The 20,661-nt window shown below is 38.4% G+C and overlaps 1 pseudogene; it reads left to right on the top strand.

The window, feature by feature from the left end:
* Positions 1-10,175: 10,175 nt before the first annotated feature.
* Positions 10,176-11,031, top strand: LOC112635022 (annotated as a pseudogene).
* The last annotated feature ends 9,630 nt before the right edge of the window (positions 11,032-20,661 follow it).

The following is a 20,661-nucleotide window of genomic DNA, read 5'->3' as shown; positions in this document are numbered from 1 at the left end:
TCTTCTTCTCTAGCCAAGCTTTTAACATTTACTACAAGAGTCTTTGCAGATGTCCCTATGTAGGATTGGAGAGAGGCCCTAATCCATCCCTGTAGTGACTCTTTCTCCTCCTGGGAAGCAGATGGGATTAACAGACCATTTCTAATTATTGTTCTTAAACAAGGCACTGCAAGATTTATAAAGCTCTTCCCAAAAGCCAGGCTGCACATCTGACACAAAGAGGAAAACGTCGACTTTTTTTTTTTTTTTTTTTTTCCACAACTTTACCATGAAGAGTCCCTCTTTGCTGGGAAATTGTGCTTTGTATTTTTTCATGTTTCTAAGAGGACAGGCATACACTTGTCCTTCGGTGAACCAAATGAAGTAGAGGATAAGCTGCGATATCTCTGTAAGCCCACAGGATCTGCTTTGAACAAAGTAATATATTTGAAGCGAAAAGCAATCCTTCTTGAAATAGTCACTAGGTTGTGCCTGCAGACACTTAATTGCAATGGGTCGGCAACCTGTCTTTTATCCACGTCCTGACGAACAAAGACTCACCACATGTTGGCCAAGGACCACTGGAAACTTCAAAGAGGCCTCTTCAGGCAGAGGACAGGAGCCACGAGGGTCATACCTGGTACTGTATGTTGAGGATAAAGGTGATAAGAAATTCTCTAATGGCCTCTGTGCCTCCATGTCTGAAATTTCTATCTCAAGATCAAAAAAACCAAGGTACAGCCTAGGTAAGAAAGGGCTCTTGTCCTAATTTTGGAAGAGCCTGAAAATTAAATCCAGGAGAATTTCTTAGACAGATGATATTGCATGGAGTTACCTTTCCATGAAATTAGACATTTCATTTTCATTCTTTCTTTTACCCTGGAGTTAAAGACTTGTTTGGTTTTTTTGGCTGTTTGTTTGTTTTGCCTTGTCAATAGCTTGAAGATTTTTAAGTAGGATTCTTAGAGAGATTCACATGAAGCTGTTTTCTTATTACCATCACAAATACTTTATTTTCATCCTATCCCCCACCACCTTCCGCCTCAAAAATCTAAGATTTTATTCTTTTATTCAGGAGATTGTGCATAATGCTACTTATTTCAGTGAAAAAATACTTGTTTCTGTATTTCTTTTTATGCTTTGGCCTGAAAGTCATGAAACTGTTGTCTTATTCCAGAGATTTTATTTACATAAAGCTACTTTCTTCTTCAGTAATAGAGGTTCTGAGACAAATAGATTTCTCATAGAGAACTTTCACATAAGCCAAACTTGTTCTTTAAGACTACACATTTTTTTCTCAGCCATAAAAACTTATAATTGAGTTTTCTTATTGAGAAAATCTGTATACATCTTTTCTCTTTCACCTTGAAACTCGGGCTAAAATATTAGACACTGAAGAATTGTATTGCCCTTTAGTTTTGTATTACATAATTCTTTCCAAGTAGAATAACAATTTAACTTTCAATCTATCTTCCATTACATCATTACTCAGGTTTTAAAATATTCATCTCATTGGTGATCTATCATCTCTCGCAATTTCTGGTACTCAAAAAACTACATGTTCTTCAGTTTTAATTTAAGTGAAGAAATGCAGGAGAAAATTTGGCAAACATTTAGTTTAAGATGGAATAAGAAACAAAAAAACTTCTTTACTCCTAAACACCATGTATTTGCCAGAGATATTATTCACCTACCAACTTTAATTTCATGCCTTCTCAGTAAATCCAGAAGGACAATTTTAGAGTGAAGAGCAGTACAGCCCTCACACAAAAGGGGCCCTAATTCTGAGCCTTATGCCTCAGAGAATGCCACGCTATGGGGTGTCCTCCTTGAAATCTAAGTCCCCTCCAGTGGCTGCAATGCCAACTGAGGAAGCATACCACTGCTATTCCCTGTTTCTCTCCTAGGGGAACCTGCCGCAACCACATGCTGGGGAATTTAGCTATACATTTGAAACCAAACTGTTTCTACTGATGAGGCTTTGCTAGAAACACTTCCCCAGGTCTTCCCCCAACCCTACCATCTCCCCACCCCACATAGCCACCCCACCTCACCCCTACCCAGGTCCAATTTCAGCCCTGCTGCAGGGGATTGGTGGGTGTGTGTGGTTGTTTCTTTTAATAACATTTTATCTCAATGTTGGAAGGGATCTCAGAGGTCTGCAAATCTAATCCTCCAGTGAGTAGCAATTGCTTCTTTAATCCTCAGTCATGTTATCTCTGCTGGGACATCCTCAGCTCCCCAGAACTCAGCACGCAGCAGATAGCCGCTGTTGTAGGGCTTGGAGACTGCACCTATGACTGCCTCCCAAGAGAACTGATGCTGTCTTCTGAAGACAGAGAGAGCAATGCTGAATCCCCGCTCCATACATCAACCCTGAAAATGCCTGAAATATTGATGCAGGGTTCTTTGGAAATTTTGCTTGAGGCTATTTCCTTCTTTTTATCAAAAATACAGCCTGGACAGCATGGCAAGACCCCATCTCCACAAAAGAAAAAAAAGTAGCCAGGCATGGTGGCACGTGTCTGTGATCATAGCTACTCAGGAGGCTGAGGTGGGAGAATTGCTTGGGCAGGGAGGTTGAGGCTGCAGTGAGCTGTGATCACACCCCTGCACTCCAGCCTGAGCGACTCCAGCCTGAGCAAGACTCTGTCTCAAAACAAAAAAGAAATTTCCCCTTCCCTTTGCCTTAAGTACATGAAGTTTTATCATTTTACTGCAAAAGGTTTTCCTTTGAGGCTAATATTCACTTCTGCAATCAAGCCTTACATTCCCTTGAGAGGTATTTCTTTATGGAGTTAATTCCTCCTGCCTCTCACAAATGTTTTCTCTCTCACTGCATGGGCTTTAGGTCTTTAAAGACCTTAGATATGGACTCTAAAAGCTGAGAAAATGTCCATTTCCACTAGTACAGGCTTAAAGACCAAGAATGGCAATTTTCATTATTCTTCTGTAGCTATTTTGTCATGAAAAAAATGGCTATTTTTAGAGAAGTGAATGTACTGGAGGCTACTTCAACCTGTCTCATCACAGAACTCACTTCTTGTTTTTCTACATTGGTTGGCCTGAAAAACCTGAAGTTTGTTCTCATTTCTAAGAATGAAGCTATTTTCTTCATTACAAAGCCAACCTTAAATAACAGTAAACATTTTAAAGAAAGGGTTTTTGCATGAAGTTTTTCTGCCTGTCCCATATAATTGCTTTCAAATTCTCTTTTTAACCTTAATTTTAATCCTCCATCTCTGTTCTCTCATTTGATAAATTGTTGAATATATTTTCCTCCACTCCCCAATCTTAAAGACCAGGCATTCAAGAGTTTATTTGCTTCCATTACAAATGTATTCCTTTTTACACCTTAGCCTTACAGATCTGTGAATTTCTTCTCTCTTTTAGTGAATGTGCAAAAAATACAAACTGGCAACATAGAAAAGAAGAGATACAACTGGGACCAATGACCAGATACTACTTTTTCAGATTACTTTTATAATGTTTTATTTTAAAAAGGATTAAAAAGATATGGTTCATTTTATTCTATTTTATTTTTATTGTTTTATTTTATTTTATTTTATTTTATTTTATTTTGTTTTATTTTATTTTTGAGACAGGGTCTTGCTCTGTCACCCAAGCTGGAGTGCAGTGGTACAATCTTGGCTCACTGCAATCTCCACCTCCCAGGCCCAAGCCTCCCACCTCCACCTCCAGGGTAGCTGGGACCACAGGCAGATTCATTTTAATTTTCTCTTTTTGTGTGTATTTTTCAATGAAATAAAATATAATTTATAAATATATGTGCAAAATCAATTTTAGCTATTTCAAATAAAGACATAGATCTAAATGTACTAATAATATTGAAATATACCCATCGTAAGTTTCAGATACATAGAGATGTAATTATCTCTCTACATATATCTGAAATACGTATGTATTCAATATATGCATGTGTATGTAAAAATGTTAATTTGTGTTTCTAAAGTCTGGAAAGATAAATACTAAACTGTCAAGGGCAGTTATCTCTGGGAGGCATGTTGCCTTGCATCCATGAAGGGAAGGTTCTGCTATCATAGGGGAACTTTCACTTTTGACTCCTTTTTCATCTGTATTGGTAGATAATAAACATATTTCTTGTAAAAATTGTTTAAAAGCCACCAGTACAAAAATAGAAAACAAAAAACAGAGTATACTAAGGACATAGTCAATTAAGAGAAACTATATAAAAATGTAGATATTAATTTCCATCAGAAAACTTTTCTAAGATCTATTTAAGTTTTATTAACTTCCAATTATGTCATTTAGTTTAACTTTATAAACTACCTCTCCTGTTTGTTTTAATGTTCATCGTATTTAATTTTGATTGTAGGTTTTTATGCTTGACTTTATAATATTAAAACATTTTCTCTACATAACAGTAGTGAATTATACAAGATTAAGAGAAATAATCTGTGATGAACTTGGTATCTTTCCCCTTGTTTACCATAGGCTGGGGAAATGTAGCTTTTAAGGATGTACTATACACATTTACCCAAGGTAAAATTTCAGAAATGTTTTAGAGTTAAAGCGCGTCTTCACATAGAATACTTTTTGTTTCCTAGCAAGTAGTCAGTTCTTTATTTTCTTAGCCAGTACGCAATTTCCAGCTTTGTTGAATCCCTGTTTTCCCCAGGCTGAGTCTAATCAGAATCAATCTCCTTGGAATAGTTCCACAGGATATTTGAAAGAGATGATAAATCAGTTTCCTCATCTTGTTTCTCTTAAAAAAAATTCTTTCCCCTGTTTAATTTTTAAAATCTAATAGAATTTCGAGTTCCTGCAAAGATGGAAAACTGGCATGGGTTACCGGCTTCCTTCCCCAGAATCAAACAAGCAGAAGCTCAGAAGGAAGCATAGATTCCAGGAACTAATTACATCAACAGTAAGAAACCCTGGGAGATGGAAGTTCTGCACCTGAAGAGGGTGGGGGAAGAAGGGTTGACAATAGCCCAGGAGAGAAGACTGGCAGGGGACATAGGTTAGCGAGAACAAGATTGCATTTTCCTCTTGCGCCTTTCCTGCTCTGCTTGCAGACAGTGATTGCCTACCTGTTCATCACGGAAATCAGTGAAACAGGAGTCCAGGGGCTAAAAACAGGCAACCCAAATCTCCTACATTTAGGAGTTAATAAAATCAGGGGAGAAATGACCAGCCTAGAGCATTTACTCTTCCATTCTTTCACCAAACTCCCCAGCTATTAACTTCCAAATTATATGTCTAGCCTGGACCTCACCCTTGAATTCTAGACTAGGGTATCCAAAACTATCTATTTGTAGTTCTTCTTACATGTCTAATAGACATCTCAAGCAAAATATGTCCACTAAATTTCTGATATTTCTCCAAAAATTTTTTCCTTTTGCAGTCTTCCACATTGCAACAAGTGATAAATCTATCCTTCTAGTTAAGGACTCAGTTGCTTTCCAAATCTGCTTGCACCGTCTTCAATTTATATCTCAATAAGTTCACAAAAAGGAGAATTGTGAAGCTCTAGTAAGGAATACAATCTCTAAGTATCATTATGAAGTGAATTGCATGAAGTACGATTAAGTGAAAAAAAGCAAGGTGCAGATTAAGGTGTGTAGTAGTCTACCTTTTATCTAAGAAAGGAAGGAATGCAAATATATCTATCTATACATATATATAGATTTTTTTAATGGAAGAATAAGGGGCTAGGCACAGTGACTCATACCTGTAATCCCAACACTTTGGGAAGACAAGGTGGGAGGATTGCTTGAGCCCAGGGGTTCAAGGTTACAGGGAGCTGTGATTATGCCACTGCACTCTATCCTGGGTGACAGAGCAAGACCCTGTCTCTACAAAAACAAACAAACAAAAAACTGGAAGAATAAATTAAACGCTAATGAAAAATGGAAGGAAAAAACAAGTTAGAGGGATTAGGGTTAGAAGTTAAACTTCTCTGAATATACTTTGTTTTAGAACTTTTGACTTACAAACCACATAAATGGTTTACATAATTTAAAAATAAAATTAAATAAAGGTGGGAAAATATCTGTTCCTAAAAATTGAAAACAAATACTAAGTTGACGGGATGGTTTAACTATTAACATATAGAGAATGTGATATCCAATTAATTCAATAACTTCAAAACATATTAATTTGACTGTACCCTCCTAATGGGATATGTTCTAAGGGGAAAAATAGAATTGCAAAGAAATCTTAAATTGTATTCAGGGCTCATATTGTTAATAACAATATTGATATGGTGAGTATCAAACTATCATACACACATATATGATAGGGTATAGAAAATGAGTAATTTTGTAATGATGTTTGAAACAATTATATATACAAATAGAACAGGTTAAACTGTGTTAAGTTAAAGCTGCCTCCTTGCATATTTTAAGTTTGACCCAAAGTGGACTGTAACCTAATTGGATATGTAAACAGACTGTAACCTATCACAGGTTGCCAACTGTTGAAACCATGTTCAAACATGGCAAACACTGAGCTGTAACCAACCCAATTGTTTCTGTACCTCACTTCTGTTTCCTGTCCACCACTTTCCTTTTTCTGTCCATAAATATTATCCAACCACGTGACAGCTCCACAGTTGCTCCAAACCTATTCTGGCTCCGGGAGATGGGAACGCTCCCCGATTTGTGAATCCCTCTTTGCTCAATTGTGTCTAAAGTTTTTCTTTTAACAAGCAAATAAGTAATTATGTTAATTAGAAAGAGTAAAGAAGTGCAAATACAAAATCAAAGAAGGTAGGTAAAGAAAAACTGTAATATTTTATTTGAATTGGAAATATGAGTACTAACTCATGAGGTATTTCTCTTTTCCATAAACAAAAACATATTTCTAGCTCTGTCCAGGAAACAGGTCTTCATACATTGACCAACCCAATAGCAACGAGGACCTCTAGTGCCAGATCGTGATCTCTGAAGGGCTCCTTGGGAAAATGGATGATTTCGTGTCTGGAGCAGGAATGAGCCTAGAAGACCTTGTCACGCTAGAAAACAAGGAAGCTACTAAAGTCTGCTGGATTCAGGTTAAAAGGTCACAGGAACCAATTTGAAGGCGCTCACAATAGCCAAAGATGGGACATTATCAAAAAGAGTAATGATTACAATAGAGAGACTTAAATATGTTAAAATCCATAAGTTCATAATGATACCTTTTTAAAAGTCTCATTGATCATCTTTAAAAGATAAAAAAGAACCAAATACTTTTTTCCAAAAATGGAAATGTGAGAGTTATATCCCATGGGACAATCCTCAGCCAGCAATGTACAGGAGTCAGTGATAAATATTCCCTTCTTCCCCTTCAAGTAGATGATTCTTAAATGTGCTGCACATGACTTCCCAGAGGGTCCCTAACAAGGATTAATCTCCAGTTCTCCACAGTGCCATCCACTCAGTAAGGTGCTCTTAAATTATCTTTCCCTCCTTTCCTGCTTCATTCTTCCCTTATTCTTCTTTGAAGTATTGTTTTCCAAAATAATGACCATTGCACAAGCCTTGTCTCAGGCTCAGCACTTTGAAGAAACCTAGGCTAAACAGTTGGTACTAGAAGTGGCTCTGCATAATGGAATACTAGTCTGTCTTGAAAACAAAACAAAGAAATCCTGTCCTTTTCAATAACATGGATGAATCTGAATGACATTTTGTTAAATGAAATAAGCCAGATCCAGAAAGAGAAGTACCACATGAACTCACTTAGATGTGAAATCGAAAAAAATCAAACTCATTGAAGCAGAGAGTAGAATGGTGAGGGGTAGGGAGGTCTTTAAGGAGGATGTCAGTCAAAAGATATAAAATTTCAGTTTCATAGGAGGAATAAGTTTAAGAGATCTATCATAGAATATAACGACATTAGATGGTGATTGTGAAACATGGTTATAGTTATAACAATGTGTGATGTACTTGAAAATTGCCAGAAGTAGATTTTATGCATTCTTGCCACAAAAAGTAAGTATGTGAGATAAAACATATGCTAATTCAGCTGTTCCACAATATATACATATTTCAAAAATTATGTAGCATGTCATAAATATATGCAACTTTTATTTGTCAATTTAAGAACAGTTAAATAAAGAAGTAGCTCTAGAAAGCAGACCCTCAGATTGAGATGCTGAGACTGGGTCACTTACTGGTCAGCCTTAAAAAGCACCAAGTAGGATAAGCAGGAAAGAGATAATTATAAAAACTATGAATTTGGTTAACTTTTGTTCATGGCTTTAGAGGTCTTGAAGAAAAAGGGGAAAAAACCATAGATGGGCGCATGTTAAGCTGACAACTCAAGACATACCGTGAAAGTGAGAAAGCTTCCATGGTAGTGTTTGAAGAGGTTCTTATCCTTTGTAGCCACAGGGCAGATGCTATTCGAAAGCAAGCCCAGAATTGAATTGCCAGGCTAGCAGAGCTCCAAGAGTACTGAATGATAGCCTCAGTAGATCTCTTCTGTCAAGGTCAAAGATCTGGTATGATAATCGTGAGAATCAGAGACTAAGATGAGGATATTTGGTTGCATGAACCTGACCACCTTGAACCAAATATCCTCATCTTAGTCTCTGATTCTCACAATTATCATACCAGATCTGTGACCTTGACAGAAGAGACCTACTGAGATTTTTTTTCACCAACCTGAAGGATTAAGGTTCTTCCCCCTTGTTAAAAGAGAAGAGCCGCCATTCAATAGGAGACCTTGCAGAGGGCTCATGTGAAGCAGGTGCTTCACAAAATGGTGCTTGTCCTTCTCAAGATCTAACTCTATCTTCCCTAACTACCTCCAAACCAGTGACAGGAACAAGGCGCAGCACAACTCAAGTGAAGATTCTTCCTCCTGAAGCATATTATATACACACAGAACAAGTTTAAAGACCTGGTTAACATATACTAATTGGAGTGCTTATGGGAGTGGAGCTTAAGGATGTTAGACTGGGGAGGGCAGAATATAAGGTGAGCTAAGGGAGCAGATAATGATATGGGAGCACTCTTTCATGACTCATGACTTGAAACTTAATGTCCTGATAAGGACACTTGTAGTCAGTCCTAAAGTGTTGTTGGGACGACTCCTCGAGGCTTGGATACAGTGTCAATCTCTCATAAGATAGAAATGCTGGAACTGCCTCAACAGAGTGTTGAGAAAGGTGTCAACAAGTTAGAAAGGTATACATATTAAAATCCTTTGCGATGTGAATCAGAGAACCTAACACCTGACTAGGTCCCCCAGGAAGGCCAAAGTAATAGCCAGTACAGGAAGTAATAACAGTGGTAGTGAGGCGCCAGCGTCTTTTGAGGTCAGCCATAACTGTCCCTTAGTACATCTGTGTATCTTATGTCTTAGTACATTTGAGAGCAAGAGATTTTGCAATGGAATTGGGCTATTATCAATGGGGATGATAAGATTCAAGAATAGCAGAGACCAGATGGTGGCATCTAATCTTAAAAGTCAGGAGGAACATAATTACTGTGATACAGACCAAAGCTAGAGTGACAGTCAAGGTTTCTTGACCTACTAGTATCTGTGGCAATGGCCAATAAGAGCAATACAGAAGGGCAACCAATTGGACTACTACTTGGTTTATATAACCACACAAAAATTGAAAGCTAGTGAACAAAAGGCTGATGCCAGTCACCAAATGGGTAATTGCAATCCTATATTTCAGATCTCAGGCCAGTTCTCAGAACTAAAGCCTACTGATTGCAGAGGAAGTCTAACCTCCTTGATAAAGAATCCTGCAATGCCACTGCAAATACATACAATAAGCATGCCCCCATTCCCTCCCTAAAGGGACCTGCAGCCTTTTTCCAGATATACTAGGGAAAAGGGAAACACCCAGATTTTTGAGAGCCATTAGACATACAGTCTTAGCTGATACTTCTGCCGGGGGGTCTGAAATGCCAGCGTAGTCCCCAGGTTAGAGTAGGAGCTTATGAAAGCCAGGAGATTTATGGAGTCCCTGTCCAAGTCTATTTCACAGTGGGTACGTGGGCTACATAAACCTACCAGTGATGGTCAGACCCCTGAGTGCATAACTGGGATGGTTATAATTAAAAACTGGAAAAGCCCTCAGATTTCTTTCTTGACCTATTGTATTAGAGTTATTACGGTAAAAATGACAAAGTGGAAGCCTCTAAGCTCACCTATGTCTTCTCTTCCAGCCATGATGGTATATCAGAAGGAAAGCCACATCTTGAAAAGAATTACAGAAATTAGTGCCACCTTTAACGAAGGAAAGGAGGCAGGGATAGTGGTCTCCATCACATTCCAATTTAATTTGCTTTTCTGGCCCTGAAAGAAATAAAAAGAAAAAAAATTAACTGCCTCCTGGACTACTAATTTAAACCTATAAAAACTGAACGACGTTGTAGTCCCATACACAGCTGCCATCCCATTGTCACTGCAACCCAGATACATTGCAATATGGCACCTTAACTGAAATAGACAACACAACCCTGTATTGCTTGGTCTACATTATGGAGTTGGCAAGGGCATTCTTTTCAATCCTCAGCAAGAAAGAGGGCCAAATGTTTTTCAGGTTTTTGCTTTTAATGTGAGATGAGCAGCAATACTCCTTTACTGTTTTGCCCCAGGGCTCTGTTAACTATCCTACTCTTTGGCATATTTCACCATGGAGCAGCACTTTCGCCTGACCCAGAACTCAAAGAGGTCCATCAAGAGCTGAAGGAGTCTCCAGTCCGTACCTCCAAGACGACAAAGAAAAGAAGGAACAATGGTTGTGCCAAAATGGGCCGCAGCCACATGCAGCTTATTTGCTGCACGAACTGTGCCCAATGTGTGCCCAAGGAAAAGGCCATTAAGAAATTCGTCATTTGAAACACAGTGGAGGCTGCAACAGTCAGGGACGTTCCTGAAATGAACATCTTCGATGCCTATGTGCTTCCCAAGCTGTATGTGAAGCTGCATTACTGTGTGAGTTATCCAGTTCACAACAAATTAGTCAGGAATTGACCTCATGAAGCCGGTAAGGACCGAACACCCCCAACCAGATTTAGACCTGCGGATGCTGCCACACGACCCCCACCAAAACCCGCGTAAGGAGCTGAGTTCTTAAAGGCTGAAGACAGACTATTCTCTGGAGAAAAATAAACTGGGAATTATACTTTTTTAAAAAAATGAGCTGAAGGAGCTGCAGATCCATGCCAAGAAGGTAAATCAGCAGATCAGTGATAATGTGTCTGGTTTGCAATGGCAATTGATGCCCTACACTGTCCTTTAGAGCATTAAAAGTGACTGCTTCTTCATCTCCACCCTTAAAAGCTTGCATAAATTTCTTCTGTGGCCAGCTCCAACCTGGAACCACACAAGGAAGGAAATTCTGAGAATGGTTTGACTTTAGCTAGGTTAAAACACCGTACAACCATGACGTCAACTTTCTTGGGTACAGTGAAAATTATCTCAGACAGTAGTTTTCAAATTTTATTGTGCAAAAGATTCACCAGACATTCTGATTGTCTGTTGCTGTATAATAATCCTCCTTCACATGAATGCCATAAAACAGCCATTTTATTACACCTAAGGATTCCATGGGTCAAGAATTCGAACAGAGCGCAGTGAGGATGGCATGTTTCTGCTTCACAATGTCTGGGGGATGCCACTGGAAAGGTTTAAGCAGTTGGGGATGTCTCAAATGTCTACGGATGAAGTCTTCTTCACTGACATGTCTGGTACCTGGGCTAGGATGACTCGAATGCTGGGCTTAACTGGGATTATCAACCAAGCTTTTCCATGTGGCCTCTCCCTGTGGCTTAGGCTTTCTCAGCATGGCAGCCTTCTTACATGATGGCTCAGGGCTCCAAGGGCAAGTGTACCGGCAAACAATGCAGTAGCTGCATGGACTCTCTGACTTAACTCAAAAGTCATGCTGCGTCATTTCTGCCACCTTCTATTAGTTATATGAGTGAGTGGCTGTGGCTAGTCCAGATTCAAGGGGAAGTGGAGGTAGACCCCACCTCTCAATGGAAAGAACATCAAAGAACTTGAGGTCATCTATCACACTGAAACCTTCAAAATGCAGATTCCATCTTTTCAATTAGATACGGTGGTGTAAAAGCAGAATTTCTCTATTGCCTCTTAGAAAATTATCCAAAAATAGCAAGGAGAAGGAGAAACGCAAACACAAACATAATACATGATAAAATTAGGAAACAGTTAAAACCTTGAACCTCAAAGTATGCAAAAGAATGCCAAAAGTGGAGAAGATTAAGCAGGGAGTCAAAAACGTTCAGAGAGGGAGCAATCACTCAAGATTGTACATCTCAGAAAGAAGTGGCAAAGACATTTCGCCAAGGTTAAGGGCATGTACTGAAGTACAAAATCAAAATCACTGGTTTGCACCAATGGGAACTGGGATGCACAGGTTGATTTTAAAAAATTATGTAGGTTTAAAAGAAGAATCCCTTGATGCAGGCATATTCACTTCCTCCACATTCTCTTCCTCTTCTCCTCCTTCTCATCATCTGTCCATGGGGTATTAAGAAAACTGAACAGATTTTATCTGGTTGGGTGCAGGGAAGGCTAAATAAACTCCCATATTGAGATAAATAAATTCTCATACTGAGAATTGTTTCTTAAAAGTTCCCTAGCTTGAAACACATTCTTGCCCCTTCTCCACGTTGACTTACCATGAATCGCTGATACAGTAAACACTGTATTTACTTAAAACTAAGTATTCAAGGGCTGGGCACAGTGGCTCAGGTCTATAATCCTAGCACTTTGGGAGGCCAAGGTGGGTGGATCACTTAAGATCAGGAGTTTGAGACCAGCTTGGCCAACATGGTGAAACCCCATCTCTACTAAAAACATAACAATTAGCCAGGCACGATGGTGCATGCCTGTAATTCCAGCTACTTGGGAGGCTGAGGCATGAGAATCACTTGAACTCAGGAGGCAGAGGTTGCAGTGAGCCGAGATCACACCACTGCACTCCAACCTGGGTAACAGAGTGAGATTCAGTCTTGGGAAAAAAAACAAAAAAAAAAAACAAAAAAACTAAGTATTCAAAATAGAACCAACACAGGAGCTGTCCAGAAATACAAGAGGAAAAAAAAACACCGAGAAAAGGAACAGAAAATAAATGGGTCAAAAAACACCAGAAAAATATCCCTATAAAGCAGATGAAAATTTAGGCCAAATATTTTGTCATGAATTATAAAAATTTAATGAAACAATTACCACTGTAGAACAAAACTAAAAAGCAGAAATACAAAAACTCAAGAGAGCTCAGAAAGAAGCAGAAATAAAAATATCAGAGAAACGAAAAAAATGAGGGAAAGAATAGACTGCAGAAACTGAAAAGGAAGGCAGGAATGAGAAAAGCAAGCAAAGTTGAACAAAAGTGGAAATAATAGAGTAAAATGTGAATGTTATGAAGCTCTACAGTGTATAAATGATATAATCAGCACAAATTGAGTGGCGACCAAGAGGGAAGATAGAAAGCAGTAAGTAATTTGATTTATTCATCATTTAGAGTCAGAAGTAAAAACTATAACTTAAAAATAATGAATTAATAATAAAACCATAGTACATTTACTAGTTCAAAGGTAAACATTAGGAAGTGAGTAATGTGGCTAAAATCTAGCTGTAGAAGAGTCTTATATTTTGAATTGTGTTCCTGCAAAAAAGGTGTTGAAATCCTAACCCTCAGAGCCTGTGAATGTAGCCTGATTTAGAAATAGGGTCTTTCCAGATGATTAAGCTAAGATGAGGTTATGAGCGTAGGCCCTAATCCAGTGTGACTGCCCCCTTATTAAAAAAAAGTGGAAATTTGAACTCAGAGACAGCCACATACAGAGTGAAGACAATGTGAAGACACAAAGAGAATGCCATCTGCAAGCCAAGGAATACTTGAGACCACTAGAAGCTAGGAGAGTGACATGAAACAGGTCCTTCCCTCCCAGCCCTCAAGAGAAACTAACCCTGCTGACACTTTGATCTTGAACTTCTAGCCTCCAGAACTGTGGGATAATAATTTCTGTTGCTTAAACCACCCACATCTTGGTACTTTGTTATAGCACCCCTTCCAAACTAACACCAGGAGGGAGGTGGAAGAACAAAGATGTTAATTTTATTGCTGCTCATTGTAGGAAATTAATTGGCCTTATCTCAAGAAATGCAGGTGAATAGGGTGTTATAAATAACACAGTTATAAAGGAAACCATTTGTATAAAAATACAAATGCTTTAGTATTTGCACAGGAAACACACAAAAGAAGAGGTTATAAATTGTGAAAATAGAAAATATAACTTGAAATGTTATGACAAAAACCAAACATTTGTCTTGGAATTAATGTGAAATAGCTAAATACACTTTTTTTAAAATTTGCAAATTGGATTGCAAAGCAAAACTCTGTTTTGGGCACACCTAAAAGAGATTTTCTATTGTCTATTGCTTTGTTCCTTTAAAAACAAATCTTTAGTGACGAGGTAGGGGCTGAGTCAAGAGGAGTATGATACCCCTGAAGGTAACTCCAGTACTATATTACCTTTGAATACACATTCTCATCCATCACAAATAAACTTGGAAACTTCTTTGGTAAAGATCATATGCATATGGATGCATCTCTGCACAAGAAAAGTGTGATTTCAGATGTAGAATGCATTTTAGGGCATATAGGCAGAGGTAGAATTCTTTGTCCATAGTCAAATATGTGTGCTCAAAATTCAAAAAAGTTAAAAATAAAAGGATAGCAAGAGTGTGTCTGAAAAGTCTAACTATAAAAAAGCTGGGGATATGATCTTAATATCAGAGATAAGAGCAAAAAGCAATTACAAGATTTTTAAAGCACTTTATAATGATAAAGGGTGTAATGCATGATAAAGATATGAGTTACATATATCTGTGCACCAAATCACATAGCATCAAAAACTCATAAAAGCAAACCTTTAGGTGATACAGGGAGAAGCAGGCAGTATGGGATTCCTTAAACTCTTTTTCCACCAATGAGAGATAAACTAGATTATTCAGTCCTCCACACATTTATCTCTAAAACCCTAAAGACTTGCTTAAGAGTACAACCTAAAGAGAGTATCTGTACTACAGGTGAAATGGTATAGTGTTATTTGAAGATAGACTTAGATTAGTCAAAAATTCATACTGAAACTAAGCAAAATACTTTAAAAATTTTTATGAAATATAATTGATAAACTAAGTGAGCAGATAAAATGAAATCATATAAAATGCTCAATTGAAACCAGGGAAGACAGAAAGCCTCTGGCAATAAATAGAAAATAGTTGCAAATAGTTGATATTCATCCAACTATATCAGTAAATACACCGATTAAGAGACAGAGGCTGAGCACAGCAGCTTACACCTGTAATTCCAGCACTTTGGGAGGGCAAAGTAGGCAGACTGCCTGAGCCCAGGAGTTCAAGACCACCTGGGCAACATAGCAAAATCCCATCTCTGCAAAAAAAAAAAAAAACAAAATTATCCAGTCATGGTGGCATGTGTCTGTAGTCTCAGCTTACTCAGGAGGCTGAGGAGAGAGGATCACTGTAGCCCAGGAGATTAAGGCTGCAGTGAGCCATGATCATGCCACTGCACTCCAGCCTGGGTGACAGAGAAAGACCCTGTCTTGAAAGAAAGAAAGAAAGAAAGAAAGAAAGAAAGAAAGAAAGAAAGAAAGAAAGAAAGAAAGAAAGAAAGAAAGAAAGAAAGAAAGAAGGCAGGCAAGCAAGCAGACACTGTCAGAGTGGATAAGGAAAGCAAGATTATATATTATCTACAAGAAAACCATTCTTATTATAAAGACAGATTAAAAATAAAGGAATGGAAAAAGAAAGAAAGGAAAGAAAGAAAGAGAAAGAGAGAAGGAAAAAAGAAAGAAAGAAAGAAGAAAGAAAGAAAGAAAGAAAGAAAGAAAGAAAGAAAGAAAGAAAGAAAGAAAGAAAGAAAGAAAAAAAGAAAGAAAGAGAAGGAAAGAGAGAGAGAGAGAGGGAGGGAGGGAAGAAAGGAAAGAAAGAAAGAGAAAGAAAGAAAGAAAGAGAAAGAAAGAAAGAAAGAAAGAAAGAAAGAAAGAAAGAAAGAAAGAAAGAAAGAAAGAAAGAAAGAAAGAAAGAGAGAGAAAGAAGGAAGGAAGGAAGGAAATAAAGATGGATAAATCGTTCTAACACTAATCAAAAGACTACTGGAGGAGCCATATTAATTTCAGACAAACGGACTTCAGAATGAGGAAATTTTTCTGTTATTGAGAAGCACTCTGTAATGATAAAGGGGTCAATTCTCCAAGAAGACATAACAATCCTAAATGTGCCAAAGTCCAAGCTGAATGGAGAAACAGACAAATCCACTATTTATAGTTGGAAACTTCAACAGCTTTCTGTTAGTAATTGATAAATCAAGCAGGCAGAAAATCAGTAAGGATATAGTCGACCTGAGCAGCACTATCAATCACTTGATCTAATTAACATTATAGATTATTCCACTCGACAACAACAGAATACACATTATTCTTAAGCCCACACAGGACATTCATCAAGAAAAACCACATTCTGGGCCATAAGACACACCTTAGCAAATTTAGAAGAATAGAAATCATACAAAGGAATTTAACACACCACAATGAGATTAAACTAGAAATCAGTAACAGAAAGATAGCTAGGAAATCCCTCTAATATTTAGAAATTAAACAACACACTTCTTAGTAACACATGGGTCAAAGAATAAGGCTCAAAGAATAAGGCTTTAAAAGGTATGTTTTGACTATTTTAAAGCACTTTCTTACAGTCATTAATCAGAAAATACTAAGAGCTGGGCTCGGTGGCTCACACCTGTTATCCCTGCACTTTGGGAGGCTGAAGTGGGTGGATCTCCCAAGGTCAGGAGTTCGAGACTAGCCTGGCCAACATGGTGAAACTCCGTCTCTACTAAAAATACAAAAAATTAGTCAAGTAGTAGCACACACCCATAGTCCCAGCTACTCAGGAGGCTGAGACAGGAGAATTGCTTGAACCCAGGAGGCAAAGGCTGCAGTGAGCCAAGATCGCACCACTGCACTCCAGCCTGGGTGAGACAGAGCGAGACTCTATCCCAAGAAAAAAGAAAGAAAATATTATTACGAATACCCATAATTGCACGTTAAATTGGTAATTTTGTCATGTATTTTATAGATTTAAAATAAAATGCTTTCCAAATAGACATTCTCCCAATAGGAATTACTATCTGAACTCTTCGCTGGAATTCTCTCTCGCCTTTCCCTGCTAACCTAAAACCTGTTCCACTTTCTTGGTTCGCAAGCTCCGTTGTTTCCACAACTTCAGCCTCACATGGCTCTCTGCGTTTTCTCTAAGCACAGGTAGTCAGCAAATATGTCAGTTTTTAGGTTATATAGGCTCAACAACTTATCTCTTATGGGAAGTTTATAATATTTTGAACTAAATGAAAATGGAAATACAATTTATCCAAATCTGTGAGGTGCAGCAAAAACAGTGATTAAAGGGAAATTTAGTGCATGTATTAGAAACACAGAAAGATGTAAAGCCAATAACCTAAGCTTCCACCTAAGAAACTAGAGCAAGAAAAACAATTTAATCCTAACACAGGAACAGAAGGAATAAAAATTAGAACAGAAATCAATGAAGTTGAGCACAGAAAAACAATAGAAGGAATCAACAAAACCAAAGACTGGTTCTTTGGAAAGAACAATAAAATTGATAAACCTTTACGCAAACTAACCAAGAAAAAAAGAGGAGACACAGATTACCAATGTCAGAAACAAAAGAAGGGTTATCACTACTGATCACATAGGTACTAAAAGGAGAAAAGAAGAATACTATAAACAACTCTATGCCAACAAATTTGATAATTTAGATGAAATGGACCAATTGCTTGAAAGACACAAACTACCAAAATTCACATAAGGATCAATAATCTGAATAGCTTTATTTCTATCAAATAAATGGAATCAATAATTAATAGCCTTCCAAGAAAGAAATCCGAAGGCCCAGATGTTTTCACTGGTGAGTTTACTAATCTATACAGAAAATAATTTAGCACTATCTGTCAAAATTTTAAATGTACATATTCTTTGGACCAGGAAAATTTTCTTCAGGTATATTTATACAAGTGGGATATGATACATGTCAGAGGTTATTCATTGCAATATTGTTCCTATTATCAAAAGACTGAAAACAATGCGAACCTCCATTGATAGGCTCCTTGTTAAGTATTTATGGCACATCCATACATGAAAATCCATACAGCTGGGAAAAACGTGAATCATTCCTCATATACCACTATGGCATGATTTCCAAAATATATTGGCACATGACAACAAAAGAACAATTTACAGAAATCATAAGCATAGTACATTATCATTTGTGTAATAAGAAAGTAGAAAGAAAAATATATGCATGTATTTGCATGTCTATGCACAAAAAAACTCTGGAAAAATATATATGAAAGTAATATAGGCCGGGCGCGGTGGCTCAAGCCTGTAATCCCAGCACTTTGGGAGGCCGAGACGGGTGGATCACGAGGTCAGGAGATCGAGACCATCCTGGCTAACACGGTGAAACCCCGTCTCTACTAAGAAATACAAAAAACTAGCCGGGCGAGGTGGCGGGCGCCTGTAGTCCCAGCTACTCGGGAGGCTGAGGCCGGAGAATGGCGTGAACCCGGGAGGCGGAGCTTGCAGTGAGCTGAGATCCGGCCACTGCACTTCAGCCCGGGCGACAGAGCGAGACTCCGTCTCAAAAAAAAAAAAAAAAAAAAAAAAANAAAAAAAAAAAAAAAAAAAAAAAAAAAGAAAGTAATATAACAATGCATACTTTTAGGCTGGGAGCGGTGGCTTACACCTGTAATCCCAGCACTTTGGGAGGCTGGGGCAGGTGGTTTCTTAAGGTCCGGAGTTTGAGAACAGCCTAGCCAACATGGTGAAACCCCGTCTCTACTAAAAATACAAAAATTAGCTGGGTATGGTGGCATGCGCCTGTAATCCCAGCTACTTGGGAGGTTAAGAGTCAAAAATCACTTGAACCTGGGAGGCGAAGGTTGCAGTGAGCCAAGATCGTGCCACTGCACTCCAGGCCTGGGTGAAAGAGTGTGACCCTGCCTTTAAAAAAAAAAAAAAAAAAGCAACAATGCATACTTCTAAGAAAGGGAAAAGGGTAGCTGAGAAACAGAGTCTAGGAGAAAAATTCTTTATCTCATATCCTTTAGTATATTTTGAATTTTTGAAATGTATATTTTACTTAAAAAAATGAAAAATTTTAAAAGTTAACAGTTTCCCTGCTGCCCCCTCTCAGAGATTCTGATTTGGGGCCAAAGAATCCGCATAATTAACAGGCTCTCCAAGTGATACAGCAGATGCAAGGAGCACACTGAGAAACACTGACCCACATCATAGGTCGACATGTGAGAGCAATATAAGAGAAGTATCACAAAGAATTGAGAATTTAGGAGGTAAAAAAGAAAATGTAAGGATGAAGAGAGCCAAAGACAACATCCAGGTGCCGATCCCAATAGAGTGGGAAACTTACAACATTGTACTAAGTAAAGATGGAAGGGGAATTTTCCAAAATAAAGGACAATACACCCATGTGGATGTCATTGGAGACTGGCTCCTTTTACTGTTCTAGATACAATTTTAATGTGGATTATGTCATCAAAAAGAAATAGCTGACATTAGGCTGGGCGTGGTGGCTCACGTCTGTAACCCCAGCACTTTGGGAGGCTGAAGTGGGTGGATCACCTGAGGAGTTCCAGACCAGCCTGGACAAATGACGAAATCCTCTCTCTACTAAAAATACAAAAATTAGCCAGGGGTGGTCATGAGCACCTATAATCCCAGCTACTCAGGAGGTTGAGGCAGGAGAATTGCTTGAACCTGGGGGGCGGAAGTTGCAGTGAGCCGAGATTGAGCCACTTCACTCCAGCCTGGGTGAAAGAGCAAAACTCTGGCTCAAAAAAAAAAAAAAAAAAAAAGGAAAGAAATAGCTGACATTACAATTGTTTTGGACATGTCAACAAAGTTCCTCTCCTTTGATTCCTCTTTTTCTCTAAAAGTGCTGATTATGATCAACCTCTAAGTTTCAAATAAGCATATCTTTTTTTTTTAATTTATTTATTTATTTTTTTTTAAATTTATTTATTATTATTATACTGTAAGTTGTAGGGTACATGTGCATAACGTGCAGGTTTGTTACATATGTATACTTGTGCCTTGTTGGTGTGCTGTACCCATCAACTCGTCATTTACATCAGGTATAACTCCCAATGCAATCCCTCCCCCCTCCCCCCTCCCCATGATAGGCCCCGGTGTGTGATGTTCCCCTTCCTGAGTCCAAGTGATCTCATTGTTCAGTTCCCACCTATGAGTGAGAACATTCCTCTTTGTGCTTTCTCTCTTTCTCCTGCCCACCTCTTTTAAACGTATCTCCTTCTTTTTTTTTTTTTTTTTTTTTTTGAGACAGAGTCTCGCTCTGTCGCCCAGGCTGGAGTGCAATGGCCGGATCTCAGCTCACTGCAAGCTCCGCCTCCCGGGTTTACGCCATTCTCCTGCCTCAGCCTCCGGAGTAGCTGGGACTACAGGCGCCCGCCACCTCGCCTGGCTAGTTTTTTGTATTTTTTAGTAGAGACGGGGTTTCACCGTGTTAGCCAGGATGGTCTCGATCTTCTGACCTCGTGATCCGCCTGTCTCGGCTTCCCAAAGTGCTGGGATTACAGGC

This window comes from Theropithecus gelada, chromosome 11 (assembly GCF_003255815.1).
Source record: "Theropithecus gelada isolate Dixy chromosome 11, Tgel_1.0, whole genome shotgun sequence".
Classification (NCBI taxonomy): domain Eukaryota; kingdom Metazoa; phylum Chordata; class Mammalia; order Primates; family Cercopithecidae; genus Theropithecus; species Theropithecus gelada.
The sequence above is the reverse complement of the archived record's forward strand: the minus strand, read 5'-3'. Positions and strand labels throughout refer to the sequence as shown.